This window comes from Arvicola amphibius, chromosome 3 (genome assembly GCF_903992535.2).
Source record: "Arvicola amphibius chromosome 3, mArvAmp1.2, whole genome shotgun sequence".
NCBI lineage: Eukaryota > Metazoa > Chordata > Mammalia > Rodentia > Cricetidae > Arvicola > Arvicola amphibius.
Window position 1 is genome coordinate 24,810,044 of NC_052049.1, and position 7,075 is coordinate 24,817,118.

Consider the following 7,075-nt stretch of genomic DNA (forward strand, 5'->3'; position numbering starts at 1 on the left):
TGGACTTGCTCTGCTTGGCAAACTGTTGTGGGTCGTGTTTATCCTGGGAAGCAGGGAGGCAGACGACTCCAGAGAAAACATCCTGCCACTATCCATACATAGTAGTAGCATAAAGGGAGGGGAGGGAGGAATGGGAAATGAAAACGACATTGTCATCACAGTATACTCCTCTCCTCTCTCCCCAGCCCCTAACTCGCTTTTACTCATATGAGATCCACATCGGAGTCCCCCAACCATCTTAATCAAAGTTTCCTTTATTAATAATTATCTTATAAACATTAGCTTTTGTGGGGTCAGGGATAAAGAACGTCTCCCAGACCTGAAATGGCTACACAGCAAGAACCAGGCAAAGTAGGACTGAATCACAAGACCCTGTCTCAAGAAAAAAAAAAAAAAAAAAAAAAAAAAAAAAAAAAAAAAAAAAAAAAAAAAAAAAAACCAAGCAAAAATAACTGCTGAAGCCTCTGGAAGGACCACAGGGAACGATGCATAAATCCTAAGACTTACCAGCCCCTCCCTCCTGTGCCCGAGCCTGATGCTCTTACTTGAACTTCATGGTGGCTGTTGAAAAAGGTGGACTGATCCTGGGACAGGATCACCCTAAAATGTTCCAAGTCACATGTCAAGACAAAGAAAGCTAGAGCCTAGGGAGACTGCATTTCTTGGGCTCCATCCCTTTAACCTATGAGCCAACATGTATGTACCACTGCTAAAGGAAACCTCTCCTGCCCTGGCTCCATGGGCATCTACCTGTTGCTCTAGGCAGCTGGGCGGTTTGTTTTTCTGCCATCTATCCTTTCAGAAATCTCTCTGTAGACATCTTGGGTTTCATCTCTATAGTGGCAACAGACCCATCATGGAGGGTGGCAGCCTCTTCAGCTGTGATACAGTCCTTATTGGAAAATATATATGTGTGTGTGTGTGTGTGTGTGTGTGTGTGTGTGTGTATGTATGTATCTTCAAATAAGGAGCCACCAAATGTGAAAACATAAAAGGATGTTGTATAGCTTTGCATGGCTATAAATGAAACCCTGACACAGGCTATTTATGAGACAAAGAGAGTTTGTTTTGTTTGTTGTTGTTTTGTTTTCTCATTTGTTTTTGGCTTACACTTCTGGAGGTTGAAGTCCAAGATGAGACAGCCCAGTTGTTTAGGAGTCTGGCAAGGGTGGTATATCAGGGTAAAAGCCCACGTGCCATAGCAAATGCATCTGGAGACAGAAAGAAGGAGAAAGGGGAGTGGGGTGAGAGTGTGTTGGAAGAGAGGGAGAGGCATAGATAGGGGAGTTACAGTCCCTTTGGGGGAGCCACTCTAAAAGACCTAAGGATCTCCTTCTAATCTCACTTCTTAACAGTCCATAGCACCTCCCAGCACCGTTACTATAGAAACCAGATCTACACACTGGCCTTTGGGAAACAATTGTCCAAATCAGAGTGAAAGAGCATAGACCTTTCCTTTATTCCCCTAGATTCCTGTTGTTCTCTTTCTACTGTGATGATGGAGAAACCACTGCCTCCTATCCACCTCTCATTGGCATCTCCCTGTAAGAAAACAGAGGGTTCATTTACAAATCTAGGGAAGGAGTTCTTATTGGATCTCTGCTATCAGATAGCCACATTTGCCAAACAGATAGCTCAGACTCCCTGTTGTCCTACCTCTTGATGACTAAATTAGTTAGGGTTTCTATTGCTGCAAAGAAACACTAGGACCAAAAAGCAAGTTGGGGAGGAAAGGGCTTATTTGGCTCACACTCCACATCACTGTGTTCATCATGGAAGGAATTCAAGACAGGAACTCAAGCAGGGTAGGAGCCTGGAGGCAGGAACTGATGCAGAGGCCATGGAGGAGTGTGCTCCCCATGACTTATTCATAGAACCAGTACCACCAGCCAGCCCAGGGATGAAACCAACCACAATGAACTGGGCCCTCCCCCATCAATCTCTAATTAAACAAATGCCCTACAGCTGGATCTTGTGGAGGCATTTTCTCAATTGAGTTTCTCTCCTTTCAGATAATTCTAGCTGCGTGCCAAATTGACTTAAGACTAGCCAGCACATGACCCTGAAGCTTGTGCTTTTAAGAATGGGAAGCATAGATCACTATCCAGGAAAACTGGCTACACGTGTAAGGGAACCAGTGAACTCATCATCTGTCCTTCGAAGATGAAAGGATAATCCTGCTCAGGCCTCTCACCCTTCAGTCTCTCATCGGAAACCAAGATCAGCTGAAAGTGTGACCAGCATAGGCCCTGAGTCCCTGCGCACAGGGGCCTGGACCTGTCTAACGTCAATGGACAGACTAGCCAACTGGCTGGATATTTAGAGAGAATTTCTGTTGAGCCCGCTTCCTACCTTCTGACTGAGAATTAATGGTCCCTGAGTAGTGATGAAGAAGTAAATGGAGGAGTTGGGCTTCATGAAAGATTTGCAGATTGGACGCACACAGGCATGCACTCTGTTTCCCTCCCCAAACTGCACTAATGCATCTCTAAAGGGATTCTTTCCTAAGCCCTGAGTCGAAACAGCTGTTTGTCTATGAGGGTGGCATTATAAGCAACATTTTGGGAGGCAGGAATGTATGTAAATGTGCATGCGCTATGGTTTGGGAATTGTTTGAATGTGTCCCTCAAAGATTTACATTTGGGAAGTTTGGTCTCCAGTGTGGCAAGTACAGAAGAACCCTTAACCGTAAAGCCTCCTGGGAGGTGCCTGGGTTGCCGAGGACCCTACCCCAGAAGAAACTAACTAGCTCTCAGTTAGTTGTTTGCTGCTTCTCCTCATCCCTCTCCCCTCCTCCCCTTCTTCCCTCCTCCCTGTCTTTCTTCTGCTCCTCCTCCTTCCCCTCCTGCTCCCCCTTCTCAGTCCTCCTTCTTTTCCCTCTCCTACCTTCCCCTCTTCCTTCTGCTCTCCCTCCTCCTCCTCCCCCTCCTCCCTCTTTTCCTTCTGTTCCCACTCTTCCTCTTGTGTTGTTATTAGAGGAAGACTGAAACAGGGAGATGGCCCAGCAGGTGAAAGCAACTTCCACACAACCCTTCCCATCTGCGTTTGATCCCTGGACCGCATGTGAGAAAAGCTATGCACATCGCTAAGCCTCGCATTGCTCTCCTAGAGTGAGATTAGAGGCAGGGACAGGAGGACTTGAGACTGGCATCTGAAACAGGGGCAGTCCTGGGACTGAGCCCTCAATTTGTGGAATCTGACACTATCTCTAGGTTAAATGGTTCCAAACCGGATAGGTTCCAAGCACACATAGTTTATGGAAACTCCAGCACTCATTGATGGAGACAAACGCTCACGCCTTCAGAGTCACAGAAGTAAGGGAGCAGAAGGGACAGGAGTCATTCTTCCCCCCTGACACACACCAGTAGCTACTTCCATCAGAAAGTCCTCCAGTCATTGACTTCAGCTTCCATCTTAAGAAATTGCGGGAATATTAAACCAAAGAAGTCAAGCAAAGCAGAAGAAATAGTAAATATCAAAACAAAGGCCAACTAGCGGAAACGTAGAAGAGAAAAATATGTGGAAACCAGAACTTCTGGCTTGAAAAAGTCAGCAAGACTGATAGCCCTCCAACCAGAAAAGCTGGGGAAATAATGGAGACGACAGATAAATCACTAGTATTAGAAACGAAAGACGCCTGCATCCCTAAATCGACAGATTTAAAGCAAGGGTGGGGATGTGGCACGAGCAACCCTACAGCAACAATTTCAGCGACTTAGGCGGGCCAATTCTTTGAACGTAACAAACTAATCAAGCTCACCAGAAGAAGCCAGGCCAAAGAAAGAGTGGGCACTATATGCTTTTATTTCTATAAACGGCTAGAAAGTGGAAGCTAAGATGAAGGGAAACCGGGGAAACCGGTGCCTGCGGCCTGGGGGCACTAGGGGTGCATAGGCTGGGTCAGGGAAAGGGGACGCGGTTGTCTGCAAATGGGTAAGAGGAAAACTCGGGGAGGTGGTGATGAATATTTTCATTATGCGGTGATGATTTCACCACAATCAAGTGGTAAATGCATACATCAGAGCACATTAAATTGCACCCTTAAGAATGTACAGTTTATTTTAATGTCAGTTATACCTCAACAAAACTGTGGGGTTTCCTTTCTAATTCAGGGGGTTGTTCTCTAAACTGTGACTCTGTGTTTAAAGTTTGAATCTGAGGAATGATCCAGCTTAATTAAAAGTGAAACCCACCCCCAAACAAGCTATTTGTATCCTGTCATATGCATTGCTACAAAGCCTTTATTTATTTATTAATTTTTTTTTCTGAGAGAAATCGGATTAGGGCAGAGATGGAGCACTAAGCGGAGGCGAGAGCATTTGGCTGGAGCCACCAAAAGTGCCAACGACACAGACCCACAGCTTCTTCCACGCACTGTCTCCCCAAGCAATATGCAGACTACAGAGTGAAGAGTATCCATTTTCTTTGCTTCTGGTCTGAGGCATGAGGACTGAGTCCAGCCAGCTTGCCAGCTACTCTCTCCTGGCCAGGCCACACGCTCAGCAAATTCTATTCCAAGTCACTGTATACTGAGCCTTTAAGGACATTGTTTGGTGCCTTACTATAGGCAAGTCAAAGAGCTGCATTGCTTAGCAATGGACTTCAATGAGGAGTTGGTTTGGGCGTCTAATGTTGGCAGTGAAGTGTTTGATGCACGAAGGGAATCGGGCTGTTCTAACTCATTTGCAACTGAGCAAATTTTCCTCCCCGCAAATTTCCCTCCAACCTAAACTTGGCTCAGGTACATCCCGCAAACCAGAACCCGGGGTGCTTACAAAACAAGGAGGTCTCATGGGCACTAGAAAAGAACGTGAGGCCTGGCCCTGGAGGAGTGTTGTAATTCCTCTAGGAGCCCTGCCTCCTGCCATTACCAAGCCTCCATCCGCTGGAACCCTTGGGGTTTCCTCCCACTGCTGGGGATGCCGCCACTCTCCCAGAAATGCCAGCACGGTTGCCCTTGGCAATCCTTTCTTGTGCCATGTCCTTTCTCAGGAAGATGAATGCAAGCAGTGCATAACTGAATGTCAATCCCGCCCTTGGCAACCAGCAGTCTCATTAAGCAAAGACTGAAAGGACTCTGAGGGGAAATAAATTTGACCGAATCTGGAGTTCAGGGAAGAACCAAGAAAGAGGAAGAGACATCTTGGCATATGGGGGCCGCCTTCAGGCAATCCTCCTTATCCCTGAAGCCCAGTATCTTTATTTTCTGGTCTGAAGACCGTTTAAACTCTCTCTCAGTTTAGTGCATCAGCAAAACCTGTGATTTGGGTTCAGGAGAAGAAAGAATTGGCAAAGACAAAAGTCTCTGTACCTCTCATAGAACTTGAGTCTGTCAAGGATGACCTGGGCTTTTCTTGTCTTGACCTGCCTCTAAGTCATAGTGAATCCTCAATGTAAGTCAGCCTTTCTCTCAGAGTCCGTTTCTCCATCTGCTGAAGAATTCTGGACTCTGGGATTTAATCTTGAAATTTCTGTGCTGACAGATTTAGTAACACTATCCTCTGATTGCTGGCTGAAACTCTGGACTATCGGGAAATCAGTCAGAATCTGGCGGAAATAAACATTGTCCATGAAGTACAGCCACACCACTTCAGTGAACACTGGCTGCGTTCTACCTCCTGCAACATGCCTGGGACAGTCTGGCCAGAGAGTCATCCAATCTGTGCTATAGAGAGCCACAACTGCAAGGGCATCAGAGATGATTAAATGAGATTAATTCAGAAACAATGACTAAAAAATAGGTCCTGTTGGCCATGTTCCAAGAAAACTCTTTTCCATGTACCGTGAGCAAGCTGCCTTTGAAATTTCAGAGTCTTAGTAGGGGGAAAATATCCAATTTTGAATGTTTCATTCAGCACTCAGTACTTTGCCCTAAATATCATATCATAGCGTTCATCACAGCCCAACTTTATCTGGTATTAATTATTTGTAATAACAGAAGCCAATATCATAAAGCAAGACATCACTTATCCAGTGTCACCGAGGTCAATTCATCACCTTCTTAGCTAAACTGAAGAACCAACTCCAGCTTGGTTGGAACTGAGAAGGTCTTTCTTTTGTGTGTGCGGTGGGTGTGGCTGTGCTCACCCAGGTCTGCACCTGTGGAGGTCAGAGGTCAATGTCAGATGTCTTCCTTTATTACTCTCCATCCTATTTTTCAAAATAGGGCACTGACTGATTCTGGAGCTGTCTGTTGCCTCTAAATTAGCTGATCAGTGAGCCCCCAGGCTCCCCCTGTCCCCTTCCTCCCCACCAGTGTTGGGGTTACAGACACTGCTGTGCCCAGCTTTGACATGGGTTCCGCAGATCGGAACACAGCTCCCCGAAACTGTGAAACAAAACATTTTACGTACAAACCACTTCCCAGCCTCGTGCAATGTCCTTTGTTGAGGACAATACTGCCACCTGTGTTAAGTAAACTCTGTGAGTGGCACACAAGTTAACCGAGTGCCATCACCTTGGAGATGGGATATGGAGAGAGACCGAACTTGGCATCTGTAGGACAGTCAGAAAGTTTGTGTAGGAGATAGATGGTTGCAGTCTTGCTCGGTCGGCCCACCTCGACTTCAGGTACAATTGCACGGGACGGCTCTAGGGAATCAGACCGATCTCGCTGCAGTGGTGCCTGATGTAGACATGTTGTAGAACCTTTGGCATTATGCCCAGAATCTTCACATGACATGCAAACACAATACGAATTGTTTTTGTTTGAATATGGAACACGTCACACATTTGCATGTCATCCCTGTTCAGGAGTCAGGCTAATCTTGTCTGTGTCATCACAACTGAGTAGAGGACACAGTAGAAGACAAACACTCCAGGATCCCTGTCTCGGGGAAACAGTGCGGCTCTGGAGGTCCCAGCAGAGTTCAGAGTAGCAACGCCATCTTCGCTGCAACCTCTCCTGTTTTCCTGTCTTGATGTCCACCACTCCTGCTCCACAAGATTACCTTCTCTATAAGGAGTCAGAGCCAAAGACTGCTCAGAGTCCTCGTCTCTGCCTCAGCTGTAGCAGCAACTTCTGTGCAGAAACCCTACCTCAGGAACTGAGTCTGTCAACTAGTTCTCCTCCTGA

The 7,075-nt window shown here is 46.3% G+C and overlaps 1 non-coding gene across 1 annotated transcript; it reads right to left on the bottom strand.

Annotated features, from left to right (window-relative positions):
* Positions 1-6,708: 6,708 nt before the first annotated feature.
* On the bottom strand, positions 6,709-6,810 carry LOC119810897. The gene has a single exon (XR_005284836.1). It is a non-coding gene; the product is annotated as a U6 spliceosomal RNA (small nuclear RNA).
* Between the last annotated feature and the right edge of the window lie 265 nt (positions 6,811-7,075).